Source organism: Parasteatoda tepidariorum, chromosome X1, assembly GCF_043381705.1.
Source record: "Parasteatoda tepidariorum isolate YZ-2023 chromosome X1, CAS_Ptep_4.0, whole genome shotgun sequence".
NCBI classification, from domain to species: Eukaryota; Metazoa; Arthropoda; class Arachnida; order Araneae; family Theridiidae; genus Parasteatoda; species Parasteatoda tepidariorum.
Genome location: NC_092214.1, coordinates 43,264,093 through 43,283,811, shown reverse-complemented (window position 1 = coordinate 43,283,811; position 19,719 = coordinate 43,264,093). Strand labels below are relative to the sequence as shown.

General features: G+C 28.3%; 1 long non-coding RNA gene across 1 annotated transcript; it reads right to left on the bottom strand.

Annotated features, from left to right (window-relative positions):
* Positions 1 to 262: 262 nt before the first annotated feature.
* Positions 263 to 19,455, bottom strand: LOC139427130 (uncharacterized). Its single transcript, XR_011638282.1, has 2 exons — positions 19,318 to 19,455; positions 263 to 486 (listed from the first exon to the last, which is right to left on the bottom strand). It is a non-coding gene; the product is annotated as an uncharacterized lncRNA (long non-coding RNA).
* Between the last annotated feature and the right edge of the window lie 264 nt (positions 19,456 to 19,719).

Sequence of the window (19,719 nt, the reverse complement as noted above, 5' to 3'; positions counted from 1 at the left end):
GAAGTATTTAAGAATTTTTTAAAATTGAGTGCATAGTCAAATAATTATTTTTAATGGAAATTATAAATAAACATTAAAAAATTATTCTTTCTAATTTTGTTCTCCTAAATAGCGTGCATTCTGTAAACATAAATTTAGGATTCCTGATTTTTTAAATTTGTAAAGAATATTAATTTAGCCAAAGAAGAACGCGCATACAAACATTTTAGATTCAATATAAACCTAGTTAGTAAATAAAGTAAATATTTTCTCCTTTACTCACATAATATTTCTGTACAACATAAATTTTACTATACATAAGTTATATAAGATGTCTATGGGGCAATTATTCAACCAATCATAGCATGAAGCCTTTCCAGTTTCAATCCAATAGGTCGTTTCTGAAAAGTTAAGTCACTGCAATACTGACCTCCTTGCCTCCATCATGTCGTTGATCACAAAATCGTTGAGTTTCTATATCCATGACAGCATTTGACCCTAGTCGGGCTATTGGGAAAATTCATTACTTATTTATGTATATAATAACTTGCATGGTTATATGTTATATATATGTATGTATAATTATATGAATGTACGGTATACAAAATAAATAAATAAGTAAATTAAACACCCTGAATAACTTTCAATCTTCTGATCGGATTTTTATGTACTAGTTCGTATATTTTCCAAGAAATCAAATTTTTAATAAGTTAGATATTTCCACCAATCTCGCTCAAATTTTGTATTTTGCCATATAAAATTACCTTCATCAAAATGATGTTAAAATTTGTATACCTTTCGGTTCAAAATTTTTTCGACCACAATTAAATAAAATAATAAAAAATAATAAATTGTTATTAAATCGTTTTTTGCATGGAATTATTTCCAAATAAACAAATTTTGTAATTGTGTGCAAATTTTTTTTAATTAGCTTGAAAAGTTCTCTAGATGTGGCGAAATAAGCACAAGGTAAAATTAACATTAAGGGGTCTAAACTTTCGAACGTTCTCCTAATCAAACTATTGTAACCATATTTCCAAGATTGGCTACCCCCTATATTTCGGGGTTCAGAAATCATAATCCGTCCGAAAAAAAAGTATGCTTATTCAGAGAAAGTGCGTTTTTGTGTCTGATTTCGTGACTTCAAATATCATCTGCACTTAATTTGAATTCACCCCTTTGAACTATTAAGATTAAGGTCTAGTTCGTAAAAATCCGATCATTAGAACAAAAGTCATTCAGTGTTATGTTTATTTTTTGCACACTTTATGTCCTGTTATAAAAGCTAAATGGAATTCCTGAAAAATCAACTTTTTTTTTTCTCTTCTGTTACTATTTGTAATTTATAATTATTTTAATTTCTCGTACATAGAAAGTTGTTGTTCTTGTGCATTATATATTGCAAATACTTTACAAAATATTTTTTTATTTTAATATGATATTATTGATTGATTCTAAAGATCATAAATCATGACTAATCCATAACTGTTTCTATTAAATTAGTTTTTTAAAGTTTTTATCTTTAAAACTTTGATAGATAAATTTATCCGAAATAAACAACATACCCTTAATTATTAGATCTAATCATGTAGAGAAAATGATGAAATAAAAAATAGAAAATCTGGTAACCAAGGACAATTCCCATTGAAGAACTTCTTATCTCTGAAATTTCAACGCTTACTGTTGATAAAAGTTTATACAAAAACGCAACTTTTTGAAACAAAATGTTCTAGATAGTTTGCCAAAAAAGATTAAAAAGTATCTGCAAATTCTCAAAGTAATACAGAAAGAGTGATTGATAAGTAGATATTTTCTCATCTTTTTATTTAAATATGAGATAAGCAGAATGACCTCTCTGAACCGTTTTTTTCTTTGATATTTGAATACATTCATTTGGTTTAACTGATTATTTTTTTAAACATCAAAATGAAAATTTCGTAACCCTTTTTAACTGTTGAACTTCTTACATACTTTTACGTAGCAATTCATGAATTTATTAATGCAAAAATTATTCTTTATAGTTATTATCTTTCTTCTTTTTGGTTATTCTTTATAGATATTGTTCTTTATAATTAAAAACGGTTTTGATGAAAACGTATACATTTAATTTTTTTAAAAAAACACAGTATGACACAGAACTGTTATTGGGAAGGGCAGAGGTTCGATCCTCACTTGAACCTCAAATTGTATGATACACCATCTTCTATAAGAGTGCTGTTTGCGCTATATAGCGCAGAATTGTCGGTTTGCAGGGCGACTAAATATAAAAAGGTTGGCGACTAAATATCAAAAGGTTGGTTGGCTGCCACGGACAGCCAATCATCATTTGTTTCGTCGAAAATGCACTCCGTGCTCATTTTAGCCCTTTATATCTCAACATTTCTGATTTTAATAAAAATTACTCATACATTAGAATACATCATTCTAAGCATGTAAAAAATAATAAAAAATTTACAACATAAAATAAAAAAAATTTTGGAAAAAAATTGATTGTTGCATTTCTGCAACCTTATGCAAAATGACAAAAAAGTGCTTGTTGCATTCCTGCAACATTGTGAAAAATGGCACTAAGATTGAAAGATTCAAAAATTTTAATTCATATGAAAATTTTTAAAACAGTTGTTACTTTTGTTGTAATAAAGTCCTACTCCACATTTCTCACAAATAGTTTGTGTAAATCCTTTGCATTTTGGATATTTGCATCTGATTCTTTTGTTAGCCCAATTAAGCCAGTGCCCAATATCATCTTGGCCCACTGGTTTTGGCCGACAATCGCCGAAATCGTCCTTCAAAATTTGTTGGGGCAAAGACATAGGCTTTTTGTGTATGTTGCAGATATGCAACAAGGTGATATAAAGGGTTAATACTTTTTTTTTAACGTATATGGAATTATGAATAATTTATAAAATTTAACAAATTACTTTATTTCATGCTTGTTTCTTAAAATGTTTCTTCATTTTAGAAATAAACCTTGTAATGTTAACCGTATTTTGAGAAATGTTTTATAAGAAATGTAGTGTATCTACCACTACAAAAGTACAAGTCCAATTCCCTAGTTTATAAGCTATGTTAACTCAATTCTATGTTGAGGTACCTTTTCCATAGATGAAGGTTGACATTGTCGATAACAACTCTCCCCACATTGGTGACCTTCGGACGTGATGTGAACATGCATACCTTGACAGAAACTCCCACTTCGAAATGAACACGCCTATCTTAACTGTAATAACCACTTCGATTTGAACACGCCCACCTCGATAGATTGATCACATTGAACAGTTGACTTGCTGCTTGTGACTGTGACATTGTCCTCTTCACGTTGTTGCTACTCAGTCTCGATCTCGCACAACGTTGGCCTGCGTACACTCGACTGCTAATGGCAACACAGGAGCAACCACGTGAACTTCATACAGCTCTCACGATCAGCAAAAAGCATGGTGATCTTAATACAGCTCTCCCGGCTTCTCAATAAACAGCAATGAATCAACTAGTGGTATCCGTTCATCGAATTCTGTCACGGAAAAAATTCTGGTGGGGGAGTATTGTAGTGTATCTACCACTACAAAAACACAATTCCAGTTTCCTAGTATAGAAGCCATGTTAACTCAATTCTATGTTGAGGTACCTTTTCATAGATGACGGTTGACATGGTCGAGTTCTACTCTCCCCACAAGAAATGCCTTATATCACTATTATCAAAAGTTTTTTTAAATTCCTTAAAATTTTCAATTTTTGAAAAAGTGACCATTCTTAAAAATGCTAATTGGCCAGTGAAGCAATTTCCACATTTTGCCCTATACTGTGAGCAATTCTGACCACATAGTCACAATTATAGTCTCGGAATTATGTAGCCTTAACCTCCATTTTCGCCCTGGCCTACAACGAGTTGTTGTAAGAATGTACTCTACTTCTTCATAAACTAAGAATTTAATTTTGAGACGGCAGTTTTTGTTAATTAGATGTTTGAAATTTGTTCGTGCTAGTGATTATGTGAGCTCTTTTACAGACTTTAATGTAAGTTTTATGAAGTTTATTTTTCAGCAATATGTTTTTTTTTTTAAATATTGAAAAAAACTCCATTTAAATGATTTATTTATAAAATTAGTTAAAATTTCATTACATTGTTGGTTCCAAAATATCAATGAATCTTCTTAAACAAAGCACTAAGGTAAAAGGTGTATCTAAATATAAATTAAAATATAAATACATTAAAAGTGTTCTTAATAGAAAGCATATTTTTGCGAAAAACTTTACTTTTTAAAAAACCACATTAATGAGCATTTTTATACTTTAAATGAAATGGCTGCAAGGCGATGTTTAAAACACAAAACAAGCATGGAAAAAACTTGGTTTATGTATTCCTATTATATTAATGTTAATCTTACCCCCATCCAGAATTCCCTGTAAAATTTTAGAACATTATGATATCCAGTTTTGAATAATAGGTACATATTATGTGAAAAGTTTTACTTTAGTTTGAAAAGAACATTTAGTGTCTTTTTTAAGTTTTAATAAAATGTTTTCCAGTGGTTGTTTGTTAAATATAGCAAGCTGTTGAAGCTTGACCTATTTGATTTTATTTTGTGTTAATCATGTATTTTGTGTATCATTATCCAGATTAAACACGTTATCTTAAAAAGCATGTATTTTTTTTTAACAAAATTTAAAAACTACTGTATCTAACTCTATTTAGGGGAGAGTCGGGTACCCCCGCCCACTGTCAATTTCATATCGATAGAATATTTTTTCAAGTCAATGGGTCATCGGACATTAATTGTTATATTAAAAAAAGATTATTTTCAAAGTTTCAAGTATTTATGCAGCTGGTAACATGGTAAACAATAGTTTTGAAAATATGTTGAATACAGTAGTCATGAAATTAAGAAAAATTGGTTGAATGTTTCGATTAAACTTCATTTTAATACTAAAAAAAAATTTTTTTTAATTCATAGAGCATTAAAGTATGTAGTCTTAAGTTTAATTTGCACAAAGAAAGAAGTTTGTACGTAAAAATTTGTTCGAGAAATTACAAATTTACAAAAAAATTGGATTTCGGGTAGCCCCGCTTACATGAATGTCGGGTATAACCGCCCAATTTTATTTCGTCGATAAATGTACGGTTCCAAAGATTATTATTTTATTGCTTCAAATTTGAGTGTTATATGCATTTTTAACAGCAAATATATGTTTTAATATTATATGAAACATAAATTTATATATTTAAAAATGAAAAATTAAATATTTTTAAAATGTAATTGATATATCCAAATTAAATTTAATATCAAGAAATCATAAATATTATGATAAGCTATTTGCTTACTTATTTATTTTCNATGAGCGCTACACTTTGTCAAATTTTCGCACGTGGGACTCAAAGATAAGCAGTGACAGTATGTTAAATTGAATGAATTTTTCTCCTTCATGCTTATATACGTGACTTGTTTTGATGCCACTAACATTATTTTAAAAACATAAAAATGTCGGTGGTCTGTTTAATGTGTAATTTGTGTGTTCTCGTTTAAGAAAATAGCGGATTTGAAATTTCGGTTTCAAATTAAATAAATAAAAAAACTTAATTTTCAAAACTTAACTAAGGTACCTGAATACTTTCGAAAACAAAATTTTGAAATTTTTTAATTGCATTTATGTGTGTACTATACATTAAAAAATAATGGGAAACAAAAATTTAAAAAAAATTGGGTAAGTTTACCAAAAAAGACCAAAAATTACCTTTTTTGTTTACTTTTTTTTATTATTCATGCCTTATAATACAGAAAAAAATCCAACTTAGAGCGTAGTCTAAGAATTAGATATAATGTTAATATTTGGATCTCATTATTATACAGAAATATAAGCAATACTCCTTAAGTGAGCGAGGCTACCCGACTCTCCCCTAAATAAAAACAAACTAACATTTTGTCTAACTTTCAAAAATAAAGAAAGCCATTTAATGTTTTTACCATATTTCCATAGTTCCGCAATATTATTTGTGATAAAATACAATTCAATTATACAGTGTTGCAACGCGTATTGAATAACAAAATGTATATTGCAACACATTTATAGCATTTCTCACGTAACGTAAAAGCATAAGCAAAATTTTAATGTATCAAATGTTTTATGCTTAAATTTCACGCATTATAAAAGTAATTTCACGCCACCAGTTGATTAGTTAGTAAGGCGCGAAAATGAGCGTAGTTGTTCGATTTCACGTTTTATTCCTGAACTCATGAATAACGCTTTGCATTAATCCGCCAACTGAAACCGGAATCTATTTATATTTTCATGGAAAGCATTCTTACGTATCTTCGACATTATATTTTTTCCTCAACACCGACGTCTAAAAAACGTCCCATTTTAGAGGATGAATATATTTTTAAAGCATTTGATTACACCGAACAAAGTATTCAGTTATAATTTTTCCTGGGAAAAGATTACTTACACATAATGAACTGAGGCTCCATTGAGTATTTTATTCCGACTGAACTCTTTATTTATTCAGCATCCATGAGAGTTGTTTTACAAGAAATGTTTTTAATTTCAAATCTACAGGGTGGGATAGGTATACTTCTTAATCAGTTTTTTTTTTTTTTTTTTAACATCCAACGTCACATTTGTAATGAGCTTTGCCGGTAGAAACTGTCCTTTATTAATTCTTTTTCCTTTTATTAATTCTTTATTATTATTTCTTTCATCATATAATATCTAAATTCATGATTATTTGAATCTCTTATCCTTATTGTAAATTGATATTTTCCGGTTCATAAGAGCACAGTACGTTTGAATGACTGATTCGTTTGAATAAATTTATCTTTGTTTTCAGCGCGAGAAAAAAAAGGATAAAAAAGTTTAAGATTAAAAACATAACTTGCAAAAACAAAATAGGCTTACAAATAATGTTTTTATTCTCAAATCTACAGGGTGAGATAGGTATACTTCTTGTAAAGTGAAAAACAATGGGTATAAACACATATAAATTTCAGATATGGACATACTATAGTTTCTGTTCTCTAAACAAGAACCTTCCTCAGTGTCTAAACACCAAATGACGGTGGGAAAGTAAAGAGTGCAAAGTGGTTTAACCAATCAGGACTGTGATGCAAGTTTGAAAAAAAAAAAAAAATGAAGGGTGATAAGACATAGGTTTGAGGAGGTTTGGCTGAAACCTCAGAGGATAAAAGATAAAACTAGAAGAGGTTTCCGAATATTGGAAAAGGGTAGGAAATTGGAAAGATTATTAACAAAATTATTAGAATTTTACAAAATATTTACATATTTCCGCCAAACGCCTTCACACATGTTTTTTATCCTTCTTTTTATTAAGTTATTCAAATTTGTTCCTCAGTCCTGTTTGGTTAAACAACTTTGTGCGTCTTTATCTCCTTACTTTTTAAATTTCATTTGGTATTTAAGGAACCAAATGAAATTTCAACTTGGATTCATTTGGTGTTTAACTTGGTGTTTAACTTTAAATTTTAACTTGGATTCATTTGGTGTTTAGACAATCCAAGTTCTTGGAAGAAGATTGATTGATATTGATGGAAACTTGTTTTACTTTGAGCTTGGATTGTGTAAACGATCATCCAAGTACTTGGTCCAAGTCCTTGGACGATAGTAGAGCATGTTCTACTTTCCATCCATGTTTTTCCTCCCTTAACCAATCAGCGTCTTAGGTTTTGTGACATCACCAAGCAGGCATCAGCTTATGAAATTTTGTTGTCTGTTTTCGTATATTTTAGTCCAAATAAATTAATCTGTTATGGTCTATTTGTGTTATTATGATTTTATTTGAATTTGTTTAGTAATTTTAAATTCATGTAAGTAAGATTTTATAATGTTGGATATGAGTAATGAGCATGCGCAAGTTTTTCTTCCGACCAATCAGTGACATTCAAGAACTTGGATAGTGTCGACGAATCATCCAATTTTTTGGACAGAGAAGTTCCTCCAATTTCTCGGATTCAAGAACTTGGACCGTGTAAACCGGCCTTAAGACCCAGAAGAAGGTTCTTGCTTAAAGAACCGAAACTATAATATTTCCATTTCTGCAATTTGTTTGTGCTTTATTCACGTTATTTTTCTCTGTAGTGTACAAAGCACAAAATACACCCTATCTCTTAAGTATTATCAGTAATCAGATTCTTTTTCCTTTCAGCATAACATTTGCAACGAGCTTTGCTAATATAAACTGTCCTTTATTAATTCTTTATTATTATTATTTCTTTTATCATATAATATCTAAATTCATAATTATTTGAATCACTTATACGCATTGTAAATTGATATTTTCCGACTCATAAGAACACAGAACATTCGATTGAGTGACTCTTTTGAATAAATTTTTCTTTGCTTTTGGCGAGCGAAAAAAAAAGGATGGTAATATAAAGGTTTTATGGATTAACGAACATAGTACTAATTTTAAAATTCTTACAAATGTTGGGAAAATTAACTTCTATCGACCAATTCTTTTAAGAGCAATATAATTCCTTTTGAAAAAATATTGGACAAAAAGAGTACGACGTAGAATAAAGCAGAAACTTAAATATGGTGCGATGAAGTTCGTATCGATTATGTAGTTTTGATTTTTGCTAGTTAAAATGGCGAAAATTGTCATGTTTTTCCACAGTATCGACTTCTGTAACTTAAATATAAAGATAGCTCAATGGGGTACTTATGATTAATTCCCAAAATTGTGAAAATTCAACAATATACATAAAATTCCATCGTATAGAGTTTGAGATATTCAGGAGGTTCTTTTTTCTTGGATTGGAATATAACTGTATTTTTATTTAATTGATTAATATTTGTTTATAAAAACCGAATTTATTAAATAAGAGACGTCTTAATCCTTGTATCTAATATTTTTAATTAAACATCTCAAATGAGAAGAACGGACAATAGGAAATTTATATATTAACACTTAGGCTATATAAATTGTAATTTCTGCACTTTTTAATCGAATTCCTTAATCGATTTTAATTTTGTTTAAATTGAAATTATCTAAAAGGTTAGTATATTGTCTTAGAGATTTTTTGAAAGTAAAATTATAATTTTTCGACAGTAAATTGCTTTACGAGCTAGAGTAACATCCTAAGCAACAGTGCGGTTACTTTTCAATAAAAATCCGAAAATCACTTTTTTAATCCTGGATATCAATTACAGAAGTCATAAATGTTGGAAAAAATAATTTGGTGCTGTGACTGCCTCATCTGGAAAATGTACAGTTTTTTGTGGCATTTTTATAACTGGGGTTAAATTCCGAAGACTACAATAAATATCAGTATATGCGCATACCTAGAAGCTCGTAAAATGCCTACTTCATCCTCCAATCAACAATAAAACATCTAATTTATATGCTCAGGGCAACTATTCTAAGTTGCCCTTCAAAGAATTAAGTATCAAAATACCGTCACTTACTAACTTTACAGTTCTGGCGAAAAATCGCATCCGACTATTCGAGCAACTAAAAAGATATAAATTCAAGAATTCAACGGTGTCGCTTTATTTTTTATGGTGATTTTTTTCCCTTTTCCCACAGTTGATTTCAGTTGACGTAAATCTGCTAGTTTATGAGTTTGAAAATGTCTTATAGATGCAACAACAAAGAAATGATTGTGTGCATTTAAAAACGTAGGAGTAACTTTTTAAGAACTTTTAAAAATGAATGAAACAAATGGATTCCCTTGAAATAAAAAAAATATGTACATTTGTACGTCTGTATAAATCAGTGAAATAGTATTTTTTTCATAATTTTTTTCTATATATGTGCTTATATAAATAAAAATTAAAAACTAACGCAAATATCGTTTCTTTTTATATTTCAAAAATAAAATAATTGCCGTCTCCGACTACGTTTCTTAAGATTTTGGTCGCGTGTGCTTTTTATTCTCATATAGCAAAAACTATTTTCAGAAAAAATATTGAACTTTTTATATTCTTTAGGAGAAGTTTAGGGGACATTCTGATTTGGAAATGTTATTGATATGAATTTTGTAAAATAGTATTTTTTCTTAATTTTTTTCTGCGTATGTGCTTATATAAATAAAAATTAAAAAATTATTCTATTAAATTTATTCTCATATAGTAAAAGCTATTTTCAGAAAAAATATTGAACTTCTTATATTCTTTAGGAGAAGTTTAGGGGACATTCTGATTTGGAAATGTTATTGATATGAATTTTGTGAAATAGTATTTTTTTCTTAATTTTTTTCTGTGTATGTGCTTATAAAAATAAAAATTAAAAACTAACACAAATATCGTTTCTTTATGTTTCAAAAATAAAATAATTGCCGTCACCGACTACGTTACTTAAGATTTTCGTCGCACGTGCTTTTTATTCTCATATAGTAAAAACTATTTTCAGAAAAAATATTTTATTCTGAAAAAATATTTTATTCAGAAAAAATATTTTATTCATTACTTTTTATATTCTTAAGGAGAAGTTTAGGGGACATTCTGATTTGGAAATGTTATTGATATGAATTTTGGTTTTTGAGTTACTTTTGTGTTAAAGTTGAAGTTTTTTTTTTTATTTTTTATTTTGTTTTGCAGCTTAAAACTATAGTTTTTTGCATGAACTTTTGTGCCTGAAGGTGTGTGACGCATCCATTATGTTTAAAAAAAATTAAATTGGTGACAGTTTATGACCGTTTTCTTTCACTAAACAAAACCGTTGTTAAAATGGAAAATTAGACGTATCGCACAGAGTGAAAAAAATAATAAACGTACCACTCTGAATAACTTTTGATCTAATGATCGGATTGTCACTTTCTAGATTTCAATCTTAATGGTTCGAGAGGAGGACCTCAAATGTGTTAATCAGATAGAGCTGACGATATTTTAAGTTATGAACTAGCGCTAAAACTAGCTTTCTCTGCATTAACATATCTTTTTTTCGACAGATTTGGATTTCTGATCCCCAATGATCTCGAGAACTTACAAAGCAAATTAAAAAAAATTTCCTCAAAATTATTAAACTCGTTTATTCAAAGATAATTCCAAGCAAAAAAATGTTTATTACTTTTTGTTATTTAAATTTAATAATGGTTCAAAAAATTTGAATTGTAAGATATCGGTCGAATAGTTCGTGAGAAATCAAATTTAAAATCGTCTTGATTTTGTAATTTAAAATATCGTCCGCACTACCTTCAAAAAAGATAAAGATTAAGTCCCAGATCGTGAAAATCTAATTTTTAGATCAAAAAATATTCAGAGTGATCCGTTTTTTATTTTGAGTTCTGTACACACTATATCAATACTCCCATGGGGTCGTATAAAGGAAAATAAAATTTAGAATGACACTTGAAAAAGATTTATTCACTATTAATTACACAATGCTTTAGTTTTACAAGTTTTATGTAGTAGTAGTAGTTCATTTACGTCGCACTAGAGCTGCACAATGGGCTATTGGCGACGGTCTGGGAAACATGGATGATCCGAAGACATGCCATCACAATTTTGGTTATCATCGCTTCGGAAGCCTGACGACCTGCACGCGAAGTCGAGCACTTTTCGGTAGAACAGTTTAACGAGGACAAGTTTTATGAATAATGAACTTCCAATTACAAAAATAGTAAAATTCTTTATTCACTTCCTATTTGATCAATATTTTTCTCCAACTTAGAAAACAATATTTAAATATCCTATTACTTTAATGGCGTGGTCTTATTAAAGATTAAAGTTTTTAATTATGACAATTAGTTTTGGTTGCATTTCAAGATTAAAAGTTGTACGTTTAAACATATCACTTTGATGACATGGTCTAATGAAACATTCATGTTTCTACTAATGTAAATTAGTTTTGAATAATTTTTTAATCTTAAAATTTGTATGTTTAAACACGTTTATGTAATTTGTATGACGTAGTCTGAAGAGACAGTCATGTATCTGCTAATTGTCAATTTCTTCAAAATTAATTGAAGAAAAAATTAGTTGAATGAATTAAGTAATGCCAATTTCTTTTAATTTAAATTCAGGTTTAAAATAAAATATTTAGTATCCTTCTAAAAAGCATAAATGTGTTCACTTTAATATGGAAGTCATAGAACTATATTAACATTTTATTTTTATATCCGTCTTAATTTTTACTAATGTTAAAAAAAAATTTAAAAAAAAAACTTATAACACAAAGAAAGAGAGAGACATTTCCAAATAACATATTTACTCTTGAAAAACATACAATTATTAAATTTCTTCTGATTCAGTATTTTTATTGTTCTAATTTACTAAGACATTATTAGAAGGTAACACTTTCATAGCAGAAGAATGTTAAGACCTTTTAGTTAAAACAACATTACTTAACATTTCAAACTTGAAGCCAAGAGTCAATCTTCCGCTAAACAACAAAATAATATAATACATTCTTTTAAAAAAAAATATCTTAAAGGCTTTTTATAGGCGGCATACTTTGCCTCCTTTTGGCAAATTTCCATTCACTTTATAGTTTCAGAACGAATTCTCAATTGTTTAGGTAAAGGCTGTAGTTGCAAAAGCAAAATAACTGAGTAATAAATAATGTGTATAATTCACGTAAGCATTACTTAATTAATTTATTATTTCTTTAATGTAATTTGCTTGGTTTCGATTAAATAAAAATTGGTTTTAAACATGCTCTGAGGGAAAAAAGAACTACAAAATATTTCTGTAACCTATTAAAAAATGTGAATTATAAGTGAAGGAATTTTATTTATATTTTATTTTTTCTCTAGTTAACCTTTTGCATAGGTTTTAGCTGTTCATTTTTATTTTACACCCAAAGGTATCCGAATAAAGTTGCTAAGTAGCCAAAAAAACATTTATTATATCTACATAACATGTTAAATTTTATACATTAAAACGTGAAGCAATATGCTTCATAATAAGGTTAGAATATAGAGGAGAAATGTAAATAAAGCGCACACAACACGATGATTTTTGTCCTCTGAATGAAACCACGTGATTGACGAATAAGGAGAGAAATATTCTTTCATCCGCTTCTCCTTGTTATTTCAAGGAAAGAAAATCGATGCGGGAATTTTAAAGCCAAAAATCTTAAAATATGGTGATTCTTGTACTGCATTTAGTTGAACAGAAAAATTTGTCAAAGGTATGAACTTACACATTTCATCTAACCCTCTTTGGACATTTGTTTTATTTACTATATAAATGAACATGCTGCTTTTCCTTAAAATGTATGAATATCAATTGTTCCATTTTATTCATTCTAAACTCCAATTATATGCCTTTAAAACTATCAACCAAGTGAATATAAACAAACAGGAACACAACAGGTTTTTTTTTTTGAACTTTAGGGCTAAAATGCAGTAGGCGAAGCTTTGGCAACATTTCTTCCTTGCTTTAAAAGATACATTTTTGAAATTTTTAAAACTTTTTACAAGTTTTAAAAAATTCGAAGAAGACGAAGAAAAGTAACAGCGGGATTATAACTCTATGGGTCGGGCCTTGACGTTGAACTTTCATCTCTATAAATCTATTTAATTTTATTCTAAATTGTAGATCTATATATTTTTTATGCTTGTAAACATTGTAGGTATCTACTTACAAAACCTTCTTGAACCATTTTTTTAAATAAAATATCTTTTTTTTCATACAATTGTTATGAATTAATAGAAAATTGATTTTTTACTAGAGAGACTGTTACAAACAAAATATAGTGAAATTCCAATATGAAATTTCATGACCAACAGTTACAAATTATTTTTTTTATTTGAAAATCAGCTTGTAATCGTTTCTTCTACTATTTTTCTTCTATTTCCTTCTTCCACAACAAAAGTTAATGAATTTTGTCCATTTCATGGATTTTTTACTAGGATAACTAAATAAAAATTCTCTACTGTGGGAATTATTGTCAAAAAAAATACAAAATAAAATAAATAAAAATAAATAAAAAAAGACTGCAGCATTTTTTATTAAACATTTTTTAGTTTTATTTTAATCTTTTGAGCGGTATATTAAATATTTGTAAAGATTTAAAAAAATATTGCGCATTTTTTTAAATATTTAAAAAAATATTGCGAAATATCTGATCGTATAGCACTAGTATCTGACACACTGTAAAAAATAAAAAATGGATGCTTAAATTTCATTAAACTTTCTTCTCTTTTGACGAAACAATTTCCTGGTATATGCTCCGAGCAAACATTTCGTCGAAGTGATGAAATAACTGTCGTCACTTCTTCGAGGAAACGAATTTTGTCAAAATTAAACAAGTATTTCGTAATTATATTTTTTCCGAAAAAAAAAACTTGTTGTGCCTAATGCTTTTTCTAACAATCACTTTATCGGGGTCACCATGCAGGTAGATCAGTGTTTCTCAAACAGAGGTAAAAAACACCCATGCCCGAAGCGGGATTCGAACTTCGAATCTTCCAGGTCTGTCGTCTGAAACGTAACTTTATTTTTGATGATCTAGTCTTCATTCTAGTTTCGCCATTCTAGTTACCAATTTCAAACAATGCAACTACGATGAGGTTCCGTAATTAAGGAAATATTTTGTCATATATTAGGGAGTTCGTGTTTCGTCACAAATCACTTGATTTCGTGACGAAATGATTCTTCAATTCGTGATTTCGTGACGAAATGGCGCAAATAGAGTCTGCTTATCAAATTTCTCTTTTCAAATTTAGTAATATTTTATTATATTAAAGGTGTTTTTTGAAAAGCTATTGACTTAACATTAGATGCTGGCTGGTATTTCCAACAATCTGAAAAATTTCCAGTGATTTGGTCAATTTGTTCTCTAGCTGTGTCTGTCGACTTGGAAAATACAAATTTGAAAAATTCAAGTTTAAATTGAACTTAAGGCTATAAGCATAAACAGAATACACTTTAATAATTCAGGTGGACATTAAAAATATTAGAGATTTAATGCTACAAAGACATTAAATTAAAATTTTGCTCATTAAGAAAATAGACTGTTGATATTTAAATGATACTAATTTGAAAAAAAAAACTTCTAAATTATAGACTTTAAGAATAAGTTAAAATTTTAACAAAAGCATGAAAGCTTTCTTTCTTACATACTTTATAAATGACTTAACTTTTGTAATTGGCTATAGCAGGATGTTCAATACAAAAACTAATTTTTCTTAAAAAGGAATCATTTTTTTTCTTTTCGTTTGGCATCACGTCAGACGTTTTTAGAAAACTGTGATAATTCATATTCTCATTTTTATCATCAATGCTTGGCAGCAACTAACCATGGCGGGGATTTAGCTACATTCTATTTTCTTCTCCTTGCTGCGCATGCGTTGTATATTCTGCCCTTTTTTTGACTGTGAATTCAGTTTTAAACGTTTCTTTAATTTAAAAAAAAAAAAAAAACTCTAATCCATTTCTCGAAAATTGGACTTCAAAAAGGAAAATTTTAAAATGGTAATGAATAAAAAACACACAAAAATCGATAGATTTTTTTTTTTTAAAGAAAAAGAAAAAACTTATTTACAATTCGAGAGCGCGACGATCTATAGGGGTTGTTATTTGAGAAGAATGACTTCTAGCAGAACAGAACGACCATCAGTTGCACTGGAGATTTATTCAGTGTAGCATGGTAACGTTTGCGGCTTATTAAATTTAAGAATAGAAAAATTTTCGATATTCTTTCTTATGCAAGCGAAAACAAAATGGAATCTCATTTTTTTTAAAGAAGGAGCATCCCAAACACATCGGGAAAATATTTGTTAATATACAGAAAAAAATATGCATCTTATCTTCTTATTAGAGTAAAAACCTAATGCCTGTGAAATCATTATACTAAATTCAATGATCTAATATTAAATATTCTGAATCAGACGTAGAAAACCATTCTGTAGAGATCTATCATCAAATTAAAAAAAATTTTTATATATTTACAGGTAAATTTTTTGTTATAAAAATCATAACACTTACTTGTTTTATAAATTCGGAGAACTGCAAAATGACAAGTTCTTCATTTGAAAATTTTATTTTCAAATAATGTATACATAGATTATCCCTTCATTACATTACGATGAAGAAAACGATAAAAATTTATTAATAATACACACAAATGATACTATTTCAAGTAATTCGGATGATATAGATACAGAAACATATAATATTCTCTGAAGAAGAAGCATATTCTAGAATTATTTCAGTTCTGCACGTTCTGAAATCCCATTTATTCATTAGAATGAAGTTGTTCAACTTCATCACTAAAGTGAAGACAATATTGACTTCACTTTAATTTACAATGAATTGAAGACAAAAATGTATTTTGCCGTCATACACACATCTGTAACAGAATGGGATCATGAAATCGGAAGTTATCAGATGCATGTTTGTTGATAATGGAAAGGAAAAAGTTAATTGAGAAATTGTTCTGAAATGTTGCACGCGTTATGCTTCCAAACGATTTACTAATATTCTGGGTTGTTTTTTGAAGTTCTTCTGCATTTTCCTTAAGGAAATTTTGCTTCTTATTTGCTGCTGAGAAAAATGGCGTCATTCAAATGGCGATAGAGCTAAAATCAATGGCGATAGAGCTAAATGAAAGAGTCAAATGGCGATAGAGCTAAATAAAAACTTAATAAATAAAAGCCTGAAAAAACCCTCTCCGCTAGAGGGCGTATTCAAGCGTTGCGATTGCGAATAGTCTAATATTAGTCATTGTAAGCAGTTATCGGATAGATAAATTTGAGAATGAAAAAGAAGACTTTTAAAATAAATAAAGCTCATCAAAAATATAGTTCTTAGCAATACAAAATCGAAATAGGTGTCTACATCCATGAAAAAATTTCGTAACTGTAAGTAGTCCTGCTTCCCCACACACGTCAAAAGACATGGAGTTCTTTATTACATGCAGAAATTCCGCTGAGTGGCAACATTAAAAAGAAATCGTTTTCATTTAAATAATAAAATCAACAATAGCTTTAAATAAAAATTGAAAAGAAACTCAAACGATTGTTAAAGAATATCCAAGTACCAGCTACTGAAAACCATATTATTTTGGCTGTTCTAAGCTTGCAAATGGTTCCTTATTATCACATTAGTCTGCCAACAAATATTCTATTATTTATAATGAAAATTTAATAGTGTTGAATGACTTCAAATTTAAGAAGGTTTCAGGAGGCTTAAGTTTTTTCAAGTATGTAATATCCATTCTGGTTCCAATTATATTCATAAGTTAACTAAAAATAATTTTATTAATAAAATCCCTCGTTGAGTCATTATAGAACGATTTTTGGCCAAATAAAAGAAAATAATGCATAGAAACTATTTACAATAGGAGTAAACGATTTTAAATAAAAATGTAATGACAACTTATGTCAATTTAAATCAAAAATAATTCATCTCACTTCGCTTATTTAAAAAAAGCTCAATATTTCTGAAGCAACAAAAGAAATTCAGTAGTAAATTTTATTTATTTATTATTGTCTTAATTAGCGCTAACTCTTATAAGATAACTCAAAATATTGTAGTAATTTAAAAAAACATTTAAACTTTTATTATAAGTTTTTTTGAAATTTCTTTCTAATAATATAAAATAATTTTATAAATAAACTTATTGTTCTAAAATTAGAAATAACTTATAAATTGAAAACCAAATGCCTATTTAGTTTAAATCAGTACCAGAGAATAAAAGGTAGCTTCCATTTAAAAAAAAAAATAATAAAAAAAACTCTTCCTATTTTAATCGACAATTAATCTTATCGGCATACAATCTAACTTTCAATTTTATTAATATATTATTTAACTTCGGCAATAAATAATTTATTTAAATAATCAGATTGTTTCAGAATTAAATTTAAATTATAAATAATACTTGAAATTTAAATCTTTGAGAAAGAAAATTATACGAGAAATAATAAAATATGAAAAGTTTAATTTGATTTATATTAATTTATTTAGCATATTATTTGTTATAATATTTTTATTTATTAAATTTATTTCAAAATAAATTATATCAAATTTATGTTAAATTATTATGTTTTAAATTTTTACTAATTACTATTTATATGTTTTCTATAAAAAATAATGCATATCCAGCGATGAGCCATAATTTTATCCTAAATGAGACAAAATTTATTTACTGATATGATTATTCTTTTTAAATATTTTTTCGTTAGTGTTTTATACATTTAAAGAAAGTTTAAAAATAGTTTCTTATGTCTTTCAAACTCTTTATCTATTCATCTTACCAAATTATGTTTATTTATTTCTTCTCAGTTTTGTATCTCTTAGAGTGGTGACCTTAATCATGTCATACTTTTTTTAATTTTTATAAGTTTTCTATGTGCTTGAAAATACAAATACAATTTTACTGCGGAGCAGATAAAACGCAGATAAAAAGAAAGGGGAAAAAAAAGTAAAATGTAAAGTAATATTGATATCGTCATATTTTGTTTTTAATTATTTTTTTTATTTATTATTTTTTTATGAATGTTCACTTTATGAAGAAAAACACTCGCTTTGAAATTTGCAGCTGCGTTAAGTGCAAGCTTTCATGAGCTGTTTTATTAGTGTAGAAAAGGGGTTATCTACAAATTAGAAGACATAGATATTTTTTTTTCGTAAATTGTTTTTACATATATTTTTATTTCTTTTTTCTAATTTGGATTATGGCATTATTGAATGTATACCATTACATTATAAACTGTATATATGAGAACTTTTTTATCAATATTATGAACATAATTTATTATAATGCATAAAACGAAGGACTTATTTTAAACAGCAAGCTAACTGTTTTATTTTTTGAAACACGAAGCTAAGACAGGCAGTAGCTAAAGTCACACTATAATTCCAAAACTTATTAATAGTGCTTTACAAGGCTCCAACCACCTGGAATACCTGGAAGGATATTCAGAAGGTCATTCATGGCAGCTTTTTAATGAGTGCAAGTTAACGCCTTTAACTAGTTAACTAGTTTTAAATAAATGAAAGTTAACGCTAGAAAAATCGACGGGGACAAAATTTATTGTTTTTGAATTTCGAATTTCCATTGTCTTGATATCTTGATAAGTATTACCTTTCTTTATTTATTACCAACAGAAAATGCCGTTTCCCCTGATAAAAAATAGAAAAGATAATGCTATTTATCTTTCAAGATTTGTGAACTAACGAAAAATGAAGAAAAATCTAAGTTCAATATTTCGAAGAACTTATTAAAACTTCCGTTATGTTTTAGAAAGCATGAGACTATAAATAATTTAAATCATTCAAAGTAAATCATTTTAAGCAGAGTTTCCTTTTTCTTTCCTCTATTCTTTTCAAGTAAACAGAAACTGAAACAAATAAGAATACGGGATTCCGAAAAGACGGCAGGGTGTTAAAGCCTTTCAACTAACTGAACCTAGTTAAGTGATATTTCTCGTAAATTACCTTTCTCAAAGACCACACGAGGATGGACCACATGGCTTCTGGTTATTGGTGGCAGGGTCATTGGCAGATGAAGGCGGGAACTGCGAACAAAATAAGAAGCCTTCATTACCAACCTCTGGCCTTAAAATACAACCTGCTTATAAGCTTCAGCCACTATTGATTGTGGTCTTTTTTCCCCTTTGCTATTTATTAACTGTCTTGATTACGTGCCAGGTTGCTGTCAACGCCAAGACGAATTTTTTTTTTAAGCGTTTGTTTTTGTGTAATCCTGAGAAAACCACGATTGTTGGTGGTTAAAAAACTCTTCAAGAGTGATCACGACAAGTCGTGTAATAGAAAAACCTCATATATATATATATTTTTTTTTTAAAAAAAAGATCGCTTTTCCCTTCATTCCCCTCT